The sequence below is a fragment of the Bos mutus genome, chromosome 20 (assembly GCF_027580195.1).
Source record: "Bos mutus isolate GX-2022 chromosome 20, NWIPB_WYAK_1.1, whole genome shotgun sequence".
Classification (NCBI taxonomy): domain Eukaryota; kingdom Metazoa; phylum Chordata; class Mammalia; order Artiodactyla; family Bovidae; genus Bos; species Bos mutus.
This window is the reverse complement of record NC_091636.1, coordinates 68766757-68783439: the sequence shown is the minus strand read 5'-3', so window position 1 is coordinate 68783439 and position 16683 is coordinate 68766757.

Sequence of the window (16683 nt, the reverse complement as noted above, 5' to 3'; positions counted from 1 at the left end):
ATGAGGCTGGGGAGGGAAGAGAGGAACTGTGAGTCTGACTCATCACCACGTACTGCTGAGGCAGAGACTCTGAAGCTCACGCCAGGCTCGCACAGCCTCTGCCCTTCTCCGGGTAGAGGAAACTTAGGAGCTTGTGGCCAGAGCCCCAGAGTGCCCACGTGGTGCCGCCGCATCAGCCTGAGTGGTTTGGAGGTGGGAGTGACTGCGGCTGGGGCTCTCAGAGGGGCGGCTGCGTAGAGCCAGGGAAACGGGGAGCTCAGGAGAGCTTGAGACTGTTGATCACCTGTGGTTGTCTGTGACCAGCGCCGGCTGGTGCAACTCGCACCGACCATCCAAGGAACGTCCCATCACTTGACGTATCTGCTTTGAAGAGGGGCTTCCTGTAGATGTGTGGACGTCACACTCGTCTGAAGGGCCTGGAATTGTGGACTTCCCTCCAGTCTCAAGCACAAGTACAACACTAACAGAGCTAAGACAAGCTGTTTATCCTTTGAGCCCTTGCGTTCACTCCTTCACGTAAACGCCACACGGAAGGTGTCAGTACTGTGCGGTTGTTCAGAGGAAGAAACTGACGACCTCGTAACAAATACTGGACACAGATCCAGAATGTTCCATCCCTCTCCCTTGTGTACTGGGGCCGGGAGTGTGGTGAAGGCAGAGCTGGTTGCCTCATGCTCCTGGATAAAAGCTGTCGTGTGGCACAGCTGAGCTGACAGCGCAGCGCCAAGGCTGGGGCGCTGCTGCAGCCTGCCTGCCTCTGGCTCGTCCACGCTCGGCCCGGAATTTCCCTGCTGGGGGCTCGGCAACCGTATTGGAAAATGGAAGAGCGTCTATGGAGACGGAGAGGAAACTGAGCTGAAGTCGCTCAGTCGTGGTCCGACCCCATGGACTGTAGCCTATCAGGCTCCTCAGTCCATGGAGTTTTCCAGGCAAGAGTACTGGAGTGGGTTTCTATTCCCTTCTCCAGGGAATCTTCCCAACCCAGGGATCAAACCCAGGTCTCCTACACTGCAGACAGACACTTTACTGTCTGAGCCACCAGGGAAGGAGAGAACATACCCACATTTGTTCAAATGGGTGGAAACCTCTGCCCCACCAGGAGGTAGGCAGGGCAGAGTCCTCGTGTGTCATTGGGAACCTGTGAAGGGCTGGCCTCTAAAGTCTGAGGAGAATTCTCCATCACATGCTGATTTCCTCCACAATGACAGTGCTCAGGATTTTAAAAACGCAGTGTGCAGACTACATGTTTCACTCGGCGTGAAAATAGCACATGTGAGAGGGGTACAGCCCATCTCCGGTCAGAAGAGCGTACGTAGGGAATCAAGACGCAATAGTGGGAGATGCATAGACACTGAGGCCCGTTAACCCAGGCCCATGGGCAGACGGTGAAGGCCAGTGGTGCGGAGCTGTGAGAGTGGGCTTCAAGGTCGGGGGTGAGACCAGCTCCCTTGTCTGGTGGGTTTCTACCAGACGCCCAGGGAACTAAAGCGTGTGTGACTGACAGGATGAGAAGCAGGGGCTGGCCAGCCACACCCCAGCCCACCCCACACCCTGGGTGAGCTCTGAGTGTTCCAGAAGCCTGCCATCAGGAGGGCAGTAAGCACAGAGCTCGGGGATGTGGGCCTGGGGGGCGCGGCAGGCTCCCCCGCTTCCCGATTGACCTGCCGACATCCCAGCTGTCTTGGCAGAGACTGGGAGCCATTCGAGGCTGGACGGAACGCGTCTGTCTGAGACGGGAGCAAGCCCAGCCTGAGCAAGCCTTTAAAAGACGCCCACGGCAGCCAGGGCTACACCCACCCCTCGATGTGCCATCACAGTCACTGATGAGGAAAGTCGTTCTGACATGTTCAAGATCCTTGACATCCAGTCTCCTCTTGGGTCCTGAGGCATTTGCTCCTAGGAGGGGGAGAGAGACACTGACGCAGCCAGGATGACATAAAGCAGGACCTTCCTGGGGCATAAATCTCCACAAGAAGCTGGGGCGAATTCACTGGGTTTCATCACAGGGCTTTTTTCACTTTTTAAAACCCCTGTTACTTTCATGATTAAGGTGCTTTCTCCTGACCTTGGGGCCAGTCAGGAATCAGTATGTAGCTTTACAATGATTTCAGCTTCAAAACATTTGACCTTTGAATATGCTCATCATTTATCCTATTATGCAAAGACCTTCCCAACTTCATGACACATGACTCTGGGGCTGACTACTAGGCAAGCACTCGTAGGATAAAGAGGAAGAGAAAGATTAAGGCCCGATGGCATTAGCAGTAATCAGACTGAAATATTTCTCACTGAACTCTAGTCCATCATAAAGAACACGCTGTAGTTAACTGTGGAAGGAGGAGGGTGAAAATATTCAACATCCACAAAAACAGAAGGGCTGAAGGTACTAAAATACCTGTTCTGTTAATTATCTAAGAAGCCACTGTTTTCCATAAGATACTGTTTAAAATATGGTAATGATGACCTTACGTGCAAGACAGCAAAAGAGACACAGATATGAAGAACAGACTTTTGGACTCTGGGAGAAGGCAAGCGTGGGATGATTTGAGTGAATAGCATTGAAACGTGTGTATTACCTTATGTGAAATGAATGACCGGTCCAAGTTGGATGGATGTAACAGCACTCAAAGCCAGTGCACTGGGATGACCCAGAGGGATGGGATGGGGAGGGAGGTGGGAGGGGGTTCAGGATGGGGACACATGTACACCCATTGCAGATTCATGGTAATGTGTGGCTAAGAAATCTAGCTGGCATGTAGAAGGCACTCAAGAAACCTGTGCTGATTTTGATGACCTTCTGGATGACCTTCTTACTAAATGCATATCTTGCTGCTGGAGACAAGACATACACTGTCCCCAACAGGTAACTGCTTACTAGCTCTGTTACATAGAACAAAGTTAATCAATCATAGCATTCAAGTTCATTCATATTTACCAGTGGCCAGATACACCCAATCACCCTCAAACTGAAGGAAAAAGTCTACAGTTGGCAGTTTAATAAATCTCAGTGCTCCGTCGCTCAGCTTTGCGACCCTGTGGACTGTAGCCCTCCAGGCTCCTTTGTCCATGGGGTTTCCCAGACAAGAACACTGGAGTGGGTTCCAATTTCCTTCTCCAGAGGACACTCCTAACCGCGGGATCAAACCCACATCTCCTGCTTGGCAGGCAGGTTCTTTAACCACTGCACTGCCTGGGAAGCCGTTATAAACCTTAACTACCAGATTTTCTGAAGTTGTTCTTCGCTTCCGATCTATCAGAATTTTCTCCAGGAGGATACGTTCACATACAAATCAGCTTGTTAAATTAACACGTTGCCTCAGAAGACAACTGGATCCTCAGACCAGACTCCAGAGGGAAGGTGGGTGTGAGGGGTCCTGAGGGGTGAGGAGACCCAACGCCACCCTGAATGTTCTGGGGGGAAATGGGTGCCTTGACTTCCCTGAAAAGTGAAGGGTGAGGAAACCCATCAACCTTGGGGGAAAATAGGATTTGTGAAAGGCTAAGCCCAGCTGGTAGGTGGGGAGGCTGATTTAAGAAGCCAGCCAGCCTGCGGTGGAAGAGAAAAAATTGTGAGGAATAAAATCATACTGAAAGGTCACTGGGATATGAAAGAAGGGAGGGGCTCATTTTTTTTTTTTTTGGAATGGTTCAAATTCCTGAAACAGAGTGACCCATCAGAGGATACTGCCAAATACCAAGTCTAAGCCACCACATCACCATGAGTCAGGAGTGGAGTCACTGTGAATACCGATCATCTCCATTTTCCTTTCCTGACCTTCAACGTTTGCTTGTTTACGATCTTTTTTTTTTTTTTTTGATCACCTGAGCTAGTGAAAATGAAAATGTGCAGAGCAGCATTAAGTCATATTTTCCTCACGAACATCACATGGAGATTGCTGTGATAACAGGTGAAGCCAAGATTGAAAACTGATCGGAAAAATGCAACCAAAAATACCACATCTGCACAAAACACTTTAAAATGCCAAACATTTCCCGGAGACCCAATAATTGAAAAATAGAGTACAAAAGACATCTGTCATGATGTTTTTAAAGATGAAACATTTGCAATCCCATTCCGATCTGTGTCTGCGGTTGGGCATCCCTTAGTCTGAAGCCAGGAGAGGCAGAATACACCTTTATATTAACAGAATTCGACTTTTTAAGATCATCGCCTCTACTATTTCATTTCTTTATAAATTTTGACTGTATATTGGACTAAATTGATTCACAGTGTTGTGCACAACATTTCAGTTGTGCAACACAATTTCAGGTGTGCAACAAAATGATTCAGTCCTACTTACACACGTGTCTATTGTTTTTCAATTCTTTTCCCATTTAGGTTATTGCAGACTAGTGAGCAGAGTACCCTGTGCTATGCCCAAGGTCCTTGTTTAAACTCACCACAGTATTGCTACATGTCATTCTCAGCATTGAGAGCAGTGAGCCCCCAGGAGGGCACATCCTGGGATGCCCAGTGGAGTCCAGCCTTGGACAAAATAGCAGCAGAACCAGTAAGAGATGAACCACGTGTCTCTGAAATGGTGTCAGTGGGGACGAAGTGCACACCACTTCTTAGGCAAAGGTTGGCAGGGAGTGTAGGTTCTCAGCCAGCCCCGAGCCTTTTTCTCCTCCAGGTCCATCCAGGGTGAACATCTCATGTTAGTCCAGGCACTGGCTTTGCCTCTCAGGTGTTTGTTGGAAAGATTGCTGTCCAGGTAGAGGGTCATGGACTCTTTAAAATCAAGTCTCCACCTTGCCTCACATTCATATTCTTTTATTAAGTTGATTTATCCCAGTGGTTCTTGCAAAGGCAGTTCTGACCAGTACTGCGGCCACTATTATGGGGTTGGATTGCTCCTCCGGAAGAAGCGCTAACCTCCCAAGCCCCAGTGCTCTGACCTTATTTGGAAGTAGGGTCTATGCAGATGATATAGTTATGATGGGGTCATTACTCTGGGTCCCTTATCCAGTAGGTCTGGTGTCCCCATGAGAATGGGAAATTTGGGTCCAGACATGCGCACAGGGAGGATGTCACACAAAAATTGGAGCTCTACAGCCACGAGCCAGGGGACCCCATGGGTGGCCAGCAAACCAGCAGAAGCCAGACTGGGGTTAGGTCCTCCACAGAGCCTTCAGCCTGGCACGCCCTGTAGACACCTTGACCTGGGACTGTGGGCCCTAGAACTATGGGAGGATAAGCTTACGTGGGACTTGTTAACTAACAGCCACCCCAGGGAACAGCTGCCATGCTGTGTGAGAAAACTCACTTCTAGTGTTAGACGGCTTCATCCTGTGAGGAGAGTGTCCTTGGGACACCCCAGCTGTTTTGGCCTGCTGACTATGACCTGCACCCAGGATGGGAGCGAAAACTCAATAAGCTGATCGAACCTGTCTCGGGGCGTGTGCTCAGTCACTTTAGTCGTATCCGACTGTTTGCGACCCTGTGGGCTGTATAGCCCGCCAGGCTCCTCCATCCATGGGATTCTCCAGGCATGAATACTGGAGTGGGTTGCCATGCCCTTCTCCACCCTGTCTTGGGATCACTGGTCAAACCCCTCAACTTCCCAGGAAGTCTGTATCGAACAGAAACACCACCGAATCCCTCCTTCTCATCCAGAAAGAGCCCCTAATGGCCTCAGCATCATTCACCTTCCATAGCACCGGGGACACCAGCCTCCTGAGAAACTCAGTCCCCACATTAGATCCTAAGAGAAGGAGGGCTTTCACTTGCTGGAAAGCACCTCTGGCTCGTGAAAGGTCACTGTTGTGCGGTCACCTTCAGAGGGCGGTCGAGTTGCCATAAGCAGAGAGGACGCCGGTAGGGGGTGGGGGTTCTCGGGGCGCTGAAGGACCTCGACTGTGGGGGCTTTTCTTAAACTGCAGGATGCACGCACAGCACTCCTCCCGGCCCAGAATTTGTCAACAAGGTCCATGACAGGCAAGCTGGGAGGTCTCACTTCATTCATAATTGAGGGTTACTTGATTGTAAAGTCATGTTTGAGACTCACACATGAGAGGATGGGTTCCAAAGCTCCGAATCCCTTTAGGGCGCCATCTCTGACTGTCCTCAGCCAGGGAGATGAGTGTGACATCTGTAAACTTCGGGACGCACATGTGTCCATGTACAGGAATGTCAGGGTGTGGCAAGCTCTCGCTGCCCCATGATCAGGACTTGTCAACCAGGCCCTTATTCTGTGGAGTTTTAGCTGTAGGGAGGGGAGCAGAGCTATGGTGAATAAATTCCAGGGCTTTCTGTGTAAGAACAATACAGATTTTGTTAAAAATTATCTTCGAAGGCAGAATATGAGCCTCTTGCATTTTGCAAATAAGATGTCACGCCCGTTTAGAAGCAGCTAAGACCTACTAGCAGGGTCGTTCAGATCAAAAATCAGCCTCTCTGATTGCTCTTGCAGCTACCTAATTGAAAGAACTAAATTCAATTTCCTTAAAATGTACTGTCTGGGGTTGATCACCTCTCTCATATTTTAAAAATGTTTATGAACTCAAACAGTGGGTTCAAGCAAATCTGAAATCATGCCACTGAAGTCTGGCTGAGAAGCCAGGCTGAAAATATTTCTCCTCCGCCAGCTGTTAGGTGAGACCTGGATAATAAAGAATAAAGTCAATGTCATGGAGCGCCCCAAGGGGCCCAGGTCCTGGCCAGCCCGATGCTGTGCTCGCTCTGCTGTCCGTTAGCCGTCCCACCATCTATCTTTCTAGAGCACTTGCATGATGCTGAGAAAGGAGAATGTTAGTCACTCAGTTATGTCTGACTCCTTCTGACCCCATGGACTGTAGCCACCAGGCTCTTCTGTCCATGGAATTCTCCAAGTAAGAATCCTGGAGTGGGTTGCCATTCCCTTCTCTGGGGGATCTTCCTGACCCAGGGTTTGAACCCAGGTCTCCTGCACTTCAGGCAGATTTTTCTTTAAACCATCCAAGCCGCCAGGGAAGCCTGCATGATGCAGAAACACCTCATCAATTCCAAGGATGCTTCCAGAGGAAGGAAGGCATTGCCATGGCATTCACCTGGTTGGCCCAGCGTTGCATGGTTCAGTCCCTAAGTACTTGGGACGACATGGCCATCATTCACATATGCTTCTCCCATCACTCTGACCATTGTGCAGCTCTTATCCTATTTCCAAACCACACCCTGTGTTGATCTGACTCTGTTGCTCAAAGAAGCAAACAATGAACTTGGAGAAGCAAAAGTCCACCCCACTTTTAGAAGATATACACAGTCCCAGGAAGATGGTCTGTAGATGACCGGTTGCCTGTATGAGTTCCACATCCACAAGATGATGCTTGTTTGAATACAGTCCACATGGGTATCTAGAAGGTCTGGCTTATATGCTTCTTTACTTTTAAAATATTTAACTAAGTATCCCCCCTCCTTTTTTTTCTTCTGTAAAGTATAAAAAATACACTATTGAAAATGAAAGTCACTCAGTTGTGTCCTACTCTTTGAGACCCCATGGACTATACAGTCCATGGGATTCTCCATGCCAGAATACAGGAGTGGGTAGCTATTCACTTCTCCAGGGAAACTTCCCAACCCAGAGAACGAACCCAGGTCTCCCACATTGCAGGTGGATTCTTCACCAGCTGAGCCACCAGGGAAGCCCAAGAATACTGGAGTGGGTAGCCTATCACTTCAGGGGATCTTCCCAACCCAGGGATTGGACTAGGGTCTTCGGCATTGCAGGCAGATTCTTTACCATCTGAGCTGCCAGGGGAAGTCCTATATAGTATTAAGTCTCTGTATAAATAACTGTCACTTGGGGCATCTCTTAGTGGAGTCCAGTTAAGTTGCTATATTGGTAAATTCTTTTCCAATTTTGCTTGAAAACTATGCATATTTAAACAAATTTGTAATAGTACATATGTGGGAAACTGCATTTTTTCCCTTTTCTTGTGTTTCTCCCATTTTCCTTCTCCTCTCCCTTCATTTATTTCCCCTCGAACTAATGCATCTGTATGTTTCCTTTACTGTGTAAAGCTAGCACAGGGCTTAACTTACTATGTTGTAGCTTCCATCGGTCAGAAGTCTAGGGACAGCCCAACTGAGCTCTCTGCTGAGGCAGTGAAGTGAGGTCGCTCAGTCATGTCTGACTCTTTGCAACCCTATGGACTGTAGCCTGCCAGGCTCCTCCATCCATAGAATTTTCCAGGCAAGAGTACTAGAGTGGATTGCCATTTCCTTCTCCAGGGGATCTTCCCTACCCAGGGATTGAACCCAGGTCTTCCTCATTGCAGGCAGATGCTTTACCATCTGCTGAGGAAGGTCTTCCAAAATTAGAATCCAGATGCTGGCTGGGCTGCATTCTCATCTGGAGGCTTGACTGGGGAAGGATCTAATTCTAAGAACCTTAGGTTCCTGGCAGGGTCCACTTTCTTTTGGCTGTAGCATTCATGGCAGATGCTTCTTCTAAGCCAGAGAAGGAAAGTCTTCATGGCTTCAAATGTCTCACGTCTGGACCTGCCATAAAAGGATGTATCTGATTAGGCCTGGTCCTGCCAGAATGATCACCTTTTGATTAACATCAAGTCAAAACCAGGGGCCTTAATTATGATGCAAACATCCCTTCAGTTGTACCATTGTCATTGTTCAGTTGCTAATTCACGTCCAACTCTTTGCGACACTGTGGACTCCAGGCTCCCCTGTCCTTCACTGTTTTCCAGAGTTGGCTCAAATTCATGTTCATTTAATCAATGATGCATCTAACCATCTCATCCTCTACACCCCCTTCTCCTTTTGCCTTCGATCTTTCCCAGCATCAGGGTCTTCTCCAATGAGTCAGCTCTTTGCATCAGGTGGCCAAATTATCAGAGCTTCAGCCTCAGCATCAGTCGCTTCAGTGAATATTCAGGGTTGATTTCCTTTAGGATTTACTAGTTTGATCTCCTTGCTGTTCAAGGGACTCTCAAGCATCTTCTCTAGCACTACGATTTGAAAGAATCAATTCTTCGGCACTCAGCTTTCTTTATGGTGCAACTCTCACATCCATATATGACTACTGGAGAAACCATAGCTTTGACTAGATGGACCTTTGTCAGCAAAGTGCTATCTCTGTTTTTTAATATGCTGTCTGGGTTTACCATATGATGTAACACCATCAGGCATGGTAGTCAATTGCCTTTGCCATATGTTATCAGTTAGAAGTGAGTTCAGGCCCACACTCGCTCAGAGAAAAGGGGTCTCATGAAGACACGGGACAGCCTGCCACGTGTGGTCTTCCATGTGTGCCGTGTGTGCACAGAATCCCTCATGTACAGACGTGTTGGCTCACACACAGGCAACACCCTTATCAGTCACCAGTGGCATCCACACGACTCAAGGGCTTTTCACTGAAACACCCACAAACTTGGCCCGAGGACTCTGGACCCCCAGGCAGGCAGCCAGAAGGGAAGGGGCTTTAGTGTTGGCCATTGCTGACAGGAGCTGATGGGTGGGTGCCCTGGTCCCCCCCACCCCACCTTTGTTGGTGACGACACAGGCTCATTCCTCTGCCCTGCAGCTCCCAGCAGAGCTGAGCCCTATTCCCAGAGGCAGCACCCTTGACGGTGTGTCTTGACTGGCTCTTCCCATCCCTGCGCACTGCCGTACTCTCCTACATGACCATCTCCCAGAGAAGATGCCTGTTTCACAGTCCTGACTCAGCTCTGCATTTGGAGCTCATGCAACACAGGTGTTACCTCTCTGCAGCTGGGTGCTCGGAGTATACCCTTGGCATGGCAATATCACATTCCTAGGACTGCCATAACACACGTCACAGACCCAGGGCTCAAACAGCAGAAACACGCCATTAGACAGCTCAAGAGCCCAGGAGGCCAAGAGGAAGTGCAGGCCAGGCTGGCTCCCTCTGACCCTGTGCAGGAGGCTCCGCTGCGGCCCCCCTGCCGGCATCCTTGGTGTCCATCCAGTCTGCATGTAGATGCACCTCTGCTTTCGTCTTCACAGGCATTCTCCCTGTGTGTCTGTGTTCAGATTTCACCTTTTAAAATAAAGACAAAGCAGCTCATTCAACAAACAGATTGAAAGAAACCTGAGCAAACATGGAGTCTCCTGACTCTGGCTGTGAAGAAGCAACTCAAGCCAAGATAGCCCTCCCTCAAGAAGCAAGTAGGAAACAGGACCAAATACTCAGGTCTCCTTCCTACCCCAGGAGAATCCCCGTTCTCCAGGTCACCAACACAGGTACTCCTTTTTCTTCACATGTAGGTGCACAGCCATCCCAGAAGAAAACACCAACCACCCACTAACAGCAGAACTACCAAAAACAGTTAAGATTCTCTTTGCCCAGCTTTTGCAGGAAGAGCCAAGTTTCTGTGATTTCCAACCTCTTCATATGATGGTTTACTCATGTCTGACTCTTGTGATCCCATGGACTGCAGCCCTCCAGGCTCCTCTGTCCACAGTGTGTTCCAGGCAGGAATACTGGAGTGGGTTGCCATTTCCCTCCCCAGCCTCTTCATATGATAGTTTCTCTATTTTTGGCGCTGCCACCAACTATATACACAGCTGAGTTATAGAATCCCTGAGTTATAGAAAGTTTGCTCTTTCTTTTGCTTTCTAGGAATTGCTTTTACCATTTCGTGAATCACATTCACGGTTGGGAAGTTGTCTCTAAGCAAACGTGCCCCTTTCCTCTTCACATTGTGTTTTCACTCACTTACAGCTAACCCTGTGTACTGATTATGATTTACCAGCTCATTATTTTAACATAACAGATGGATGCATGTATATGTATTCATATACTATATATAATTTAAGGGAAACCCAAGAATACTGGAGTGAGTAGCCTATCCCTTCTCCAGGGGATCTTCCCAACCCAGGAATCAAACTGGGGTCTCCTGCATTGCAGGCAGATTCTTTACCAACTGGGCTATCAGGGAAGCCCCATATAATGTATAAAAGTCTATGTATTTTTTGTCAGTCTCCCACCTGTCAGTCATCTACCTCTGTTTGTCTATCATCTATTAATATATCAGTCTACTCCTATCTACCTCTATTATCTATCCATTTATCTATTGTCTCTCTATAGTCCAGGGTTTGTAGTGTAGGGACATTGCTGGACAATACCTGATGCTTCTCCCAGGAGCTGCACAATTTTGCACTGAATTGGTAATAATTGAAAGTGCCTGTTTCCATAGTATTATCATCTGAGTTTGCTGTCAAATTTCTGGAGACTTGCCAATGTCATAGTGCTAAAGATTTCCGCTGGAGTTTTGATTTATGTTTCTCTAATCATGAGTGAAGTTAATGTCTCTCCATAGGACTAAACACTACCTGCATTCTTTGACTATGATCTGTCTGTTCCTTTGCATAGCCCATTTCTCCAGAGAGATTGTTTACACACTTAAGAAGCTCTGTGCATATTAGAGTGTTCTTGCCTGGAGAACTGCATGGACAGAGGCGTCTGGCAGGCCCAGAGTCAGACACAATAGTGACTGAGCATGCGTGCACATGCTGGCAAATGATTTTCTACTTTATAATTGTTTTTTATTTTTATCCTGTTTATATATTTTTTACAAAGATGTTTTTCCAAGAGGTTTTTTTTTTAATGTCCCCAGATACACCAATCATCCACTTTCAAGTTTTACAAATATTTACCTGTGTTTTCTTTCACTATTTATATGGTTTCATTTCTCTTCATAGATCTCTGGTATAATTAGAATTTATCCTGGTGTGTGATGAGGGTTCAGCCATGAACTTGACGCTTACTCCTTGGAAGTAAAGCTATGGCAAACCCAGACAGCATATTAAAAACAGAGACATCGCTTTGCCAACAATGTTCTATATAGTTAAGGCTATAGTTTTTACAGTAGTCATATACAGATGTGAGAGCTGGGCCACAAAGAAGGCTGAGTACTGAAGAACTTATGCTTTCAAACTTTGGTGCTTGAGAAGACTTGAGAGTCCCTTGGACTGTAAGGAGATCAAACCAGTCAATCCTAAAGGAAATCAACCATGAATATTCATTGGAGGGACTGATGCTGAAGCTGAAACTCCAATACTTTGGTCACTTGATGTGAAGACTCACTGGAAAATAACCAATGAGTTATTGGAAACGGACTCATTGGAAAATAACCTGATACTGGGAAAGATTGAAGGCAAAAGGAGAAGGGCATGACAGAGGATGTGATGGTTATGTAGCATCACCAACTCAACAGACATGAGTTTGCGCAAACTCTGGGAGATGGTGAAGGACAGGGAAGCCTGGTGTGCTGCAGTCCATGGGGTCTCAGACAGTTGGACAGGACTTAGCTACTGATCAACAACAACATGATGAGATAAACTGATCCAATAGAATCTTTTTCAACCTGATGGTTTATCCCACTACTGTAACGCCAGTTATTAAAAAGTTCAATTTTTCCTACCTATTTAAAATGGCAACTTTATCATATAATTTACTTTGCCACACAATTGTCCCAACTTCTGGGCATTCCCTTCTCATTCATTCATGTGTTTATACATCCATGCGTGTCATCCCTCTTGTTCTCATGCACTGAGGTTCTGTTTATTTTAATAGAAATAAGTTGATTCACAATGTTTCAAGTGTACAGAAAAGTGATACAGTTTATATATATATATATATATATATATATATATATTTCTTTTCATTGGAGAAGGAAATGGCAACCCACTCCAGTGTTCTTGCCTGGAGAATCCCAGAGACAGAGGAGCCTGATGGGCTGCCATCATCTACAGGGTCGCACAGAGTCGGACACGACTGAAGCGACTTAGCAGCAGCAGCAGCATGTTCTTTTTCAGATTTTTTCCATTTTAAGTTATTACAAGATGTTGAATACAGTTTCTTGTGCTATAAAGTAGGTTCTTGTTGATTACCTATTATATATATGTATACAATATTATATATATATCCTAATCCCAAATTCTCACGTTATCCCTCCCTGCTTCCCCCTTTGCCAACCATCTGCTGGTTTTCTTCATTTTTGAGTCTGTTTCTGTTTCCTACATAAGCTCATTTGTATCATTTTTAATTTCTGCATGTAAGCGGTATCAGACGATACTTGTCTTTGACATTTCATTTCAGTATGATCATCTCTAGGTACACCCGTGTAGCTGCATCGGTGTCCTTTCACTCTTTCCGTGGCTGCGTAGTCCTCCACTGTGTGTCTGCACATCTTGCCCATCGCCTGCTGATAGACTAGGTCGCTGAGGGCCTGTGTGTCTACACTGTGTTATGAAATCCTTGCTCGTATTTAATATTGTTCTTCTGGCTATTCTTCTTGGTTTTTTTCTTCTAAATGAACTTTAAAATCCACTTGCTTCCTTTGGAAGAATGAAACCCTTGATATCATAGCTGCAATTAGGTTAAATTCCCAGCTTCATCTGGAGAGCACCCATGTATATGTCTGCGAGATTCCCCAGGTGGAACATGATGTCACGTCAGGTTGGTCTAGGTTTCCTTTCCTGTCTTTTTTTTTTTTTTAATTTTAGTACATTTCTCTGCTTGTCTAATTTCAGCATAGAAGGCAAAGTGAACATTTCAAATATGAATTATGTCTTGGCATCTCTCTGCTCAAAACTTTCCAATAATAAATGATTCATGTCACTCAGAACAAACACCAAACTCTCTCAGGAGCTCCACAACCATAGTAATTATTCTGACCACCCCATAAGTTCTAGAACCTCCTTTTCTCCCACCCCCACTGCCTTCCATGTCCCCACCTCAAGCTTTGGGCTTCCCTCTCATTCTCTCAGCATCACCGCCCCCCAGCCAGGTACACACTTCTGAGTCTTGCCAACTGCTGTCTGCTCATGAGGTCTCCCTGCCCACCTGTGTTCAAGGGAAGTCTTCCTCACTCTGAACCACCCATCCTCCTTCCAAGACCTAGTATTTTCTATAACTGATGTCACCTGATAAGTACATAATTTCACATTTACTGATGAGTCAATGCTTTATGTTGAATTAAAGTTGTTCTCACTGGTAAACCCCCTGCAGCAGAGCTTCAGCTAACACATGGTAAGTATTCCGCAAATGTCCATCATACCATCCAGTGCACAATTAACCTGGAAGACAGCAGCTCTCTGTTCACTCAATCTTTTCTGAGAATCTATTGGAAATACAAAATACTCCTTTGTGGCTCCCTGACGAACACAGGAGGACTTGGCCGCTCGAAGGGTACCAGGGCCTCACGTGTGGCTTCTGTTTTCTCTCTCATTGTCCCCACCTGCCTCTCCCTGACCTGGGTATGGATATCTATGGCAGGTTTAGAGATTAGCATTTTTAAGTTGTTACGTGGAGAATCCCATGCCCGTTTGTCTTGGGCCAGCCCGTCACTGAGAAATGTCACTGTTGAATCTGATAAATGGCAACTAGTTCTGGAAATAAATCCAGACTCAGACATAATAATCAGACCTCCGAGGTGAATTAAAAGTATTTTAATGCTAGGGAAGGCAGACTCCGTCTCACTGAAGTTTTCCTTTTGTGCTGTGAGAAGGCCATCTACACCCGCCCTCCACTCATGCACAGTACACAAACCCCACACTCATGTGTGCACACATGCACACATGTCACATACACGGACACCTCACGTACACACAGCACACAGACTCACCATGCTGACCTGGGCCCCTGCAAGGTGGGGCACTTCCTATGTGCCTGTTCACCCCACCATCCTCTGTGCCCCTTAAAAACAATTAGTATCTTATGTGAAGAAATCAACTCCATTAAGCACTTACTCAAAATCTGAAACGTCTGAGCATCATTTGAGTGTGTGCTGTTAAAATTTTATTTCTACAATACAAGGAACTCGTCAATTTTATGGACACTATTAACTACACAGGAAATAAAGAGACAAAGTCCATTTAGGCAGTAGAAAAAGCGCAGATTTATAAACTCCCTTATTTTCTTAGAGAATATCAAAGAAGAAAATCACAGTTTGGAGGAGGTTGCAAAGAAAGATCGCCGTTTTCAGAGATGTGTTTTCTGTATGGGGGGGGTCTGACGTCAGTGAGAGATACATGTGTTGGCTCCAGTTGTTCAATACAAGCTTCGCTGGTTGCAAGGATCAAGTTGGTTGACTTCAAAGCCTCAGATCCTGTCCCCATAACCAACATCAGAGGCAGAAGTTCACATAGGAAGCCATATATTCTCCTTATCATAAATCCTGGTGTAGGATATAAAGACCACAAGGCACAATGTGCTTGAGCTCTTCTGCATCATCTGCGTCTCACCCACAACTCAAGGCTCTCACGAACCAAAGCAGAAGACGATCCTGGGACCACAGAGCATCCCTCCGCCACCTCTCCCCAGCCGCACACCTGGCGTCCTTCCCTGTGGGGAGAGAGGAGCAGGCTGCCAGGGCAGCAAGAACACATCTCAGGTCAATGTCCTCTGTGTCTTCTCGGTTCTCTCTTCCAGCCCCTTTGAAGAGGCTTTCAGGAAATGCATGGTGTTGTCAGGTGCCATCATTTTGCTTGTGGCCGTCCGCATATTCAGACCCAGTTCAGGGACTCTTGTATTGACAACCAGGGCCTTGTACTTGGTTCACATCGTGGAACCTGGGGTCCCACGGTCTATGATGTAACATATATTTTCATCTTCTGATGTGCTTCTTCTCACAAAGACAAGAAAAGCACATTTCTAGCTCCAACTCCAATCCACTCTCTGCCTTGTACTCAATAGAGAGACTGGCCTTTAAGACTGGGAATAAATGATCGACCTTCAAGGGAGAGGATTTGCACAAAGCAGCAATGACATAACTAACTGACTCGCCCTGGCTGATCAGCACCCATCAATATACAGCTGCTCCTAAATCTCGAGCTGGAAATTGAGAGCAGCAATATCTTTAGGATAATTATCTTCCTCTCTCTTATGAAAGCAGAAATGTGGGCAACTTGAGAGCTACCCCAGGGCTACAGAGCTAACATTTCCAGATGGGATACAGTGGGCCACCCCTGCATCCTCCCCCTACCCTGCTCCAAACATGTGCAGTTGAGTGCCAAGTTCTGAAGCCTTCCTATTCTTATAACTTTATGCTCTTTTGAAAAGAACACATTTGCCATTTACAATAGCAAGCTGCTTAGAGCAGATCATCTGTTTGGGGAGTGCTGTTTCAAAGTGTATCTTAGTTTTGTGTCCACAGTCCTGATGCCCCAGTTAGTGGTGATCCAGGAGCTTTAATGGAGGCCTGATAAAGCTTCCTGCTGACATGCTTCAGAAAAAAACTAAGATCATGGCATCTGGTCCCATCACTTCATGGAAAATAGATGGGGAACAAATTGAAACAGTGACAGACTTTATTTCCTTGGGCTCCAAAATCACCACGGACAGCAACTGCAGCCATGCAATTAAAAAACACTTGCTCCTTGGAAGATAATAAACCCAGACAGCATATTAAAGAGCAGAGCCATCACTTTGCCAACAAATGTCTGTCAAAGCTATGATTTTTGCAGTAGTGATGCATGGATGTGAGAGTTGGACCATAAAGAAGGCTGAGTGCTGAAGAATGAATGCTTTTGACCTGCGGTGCTGAAGAAGACTCTTGCGAGTCCCTTGGATAGTAAGGAGATCAAGCCAGTCAATCCTAAAAGAAATTAACCCTGAATATGCATTGGAAGGACTGATGCTGAAGCTGAAGCTCCAATACTTTGGCTACCTGATGTGAAACTGATTCATTGGAAAAGACCCTAATGCTGGAAAAGATTGAGGG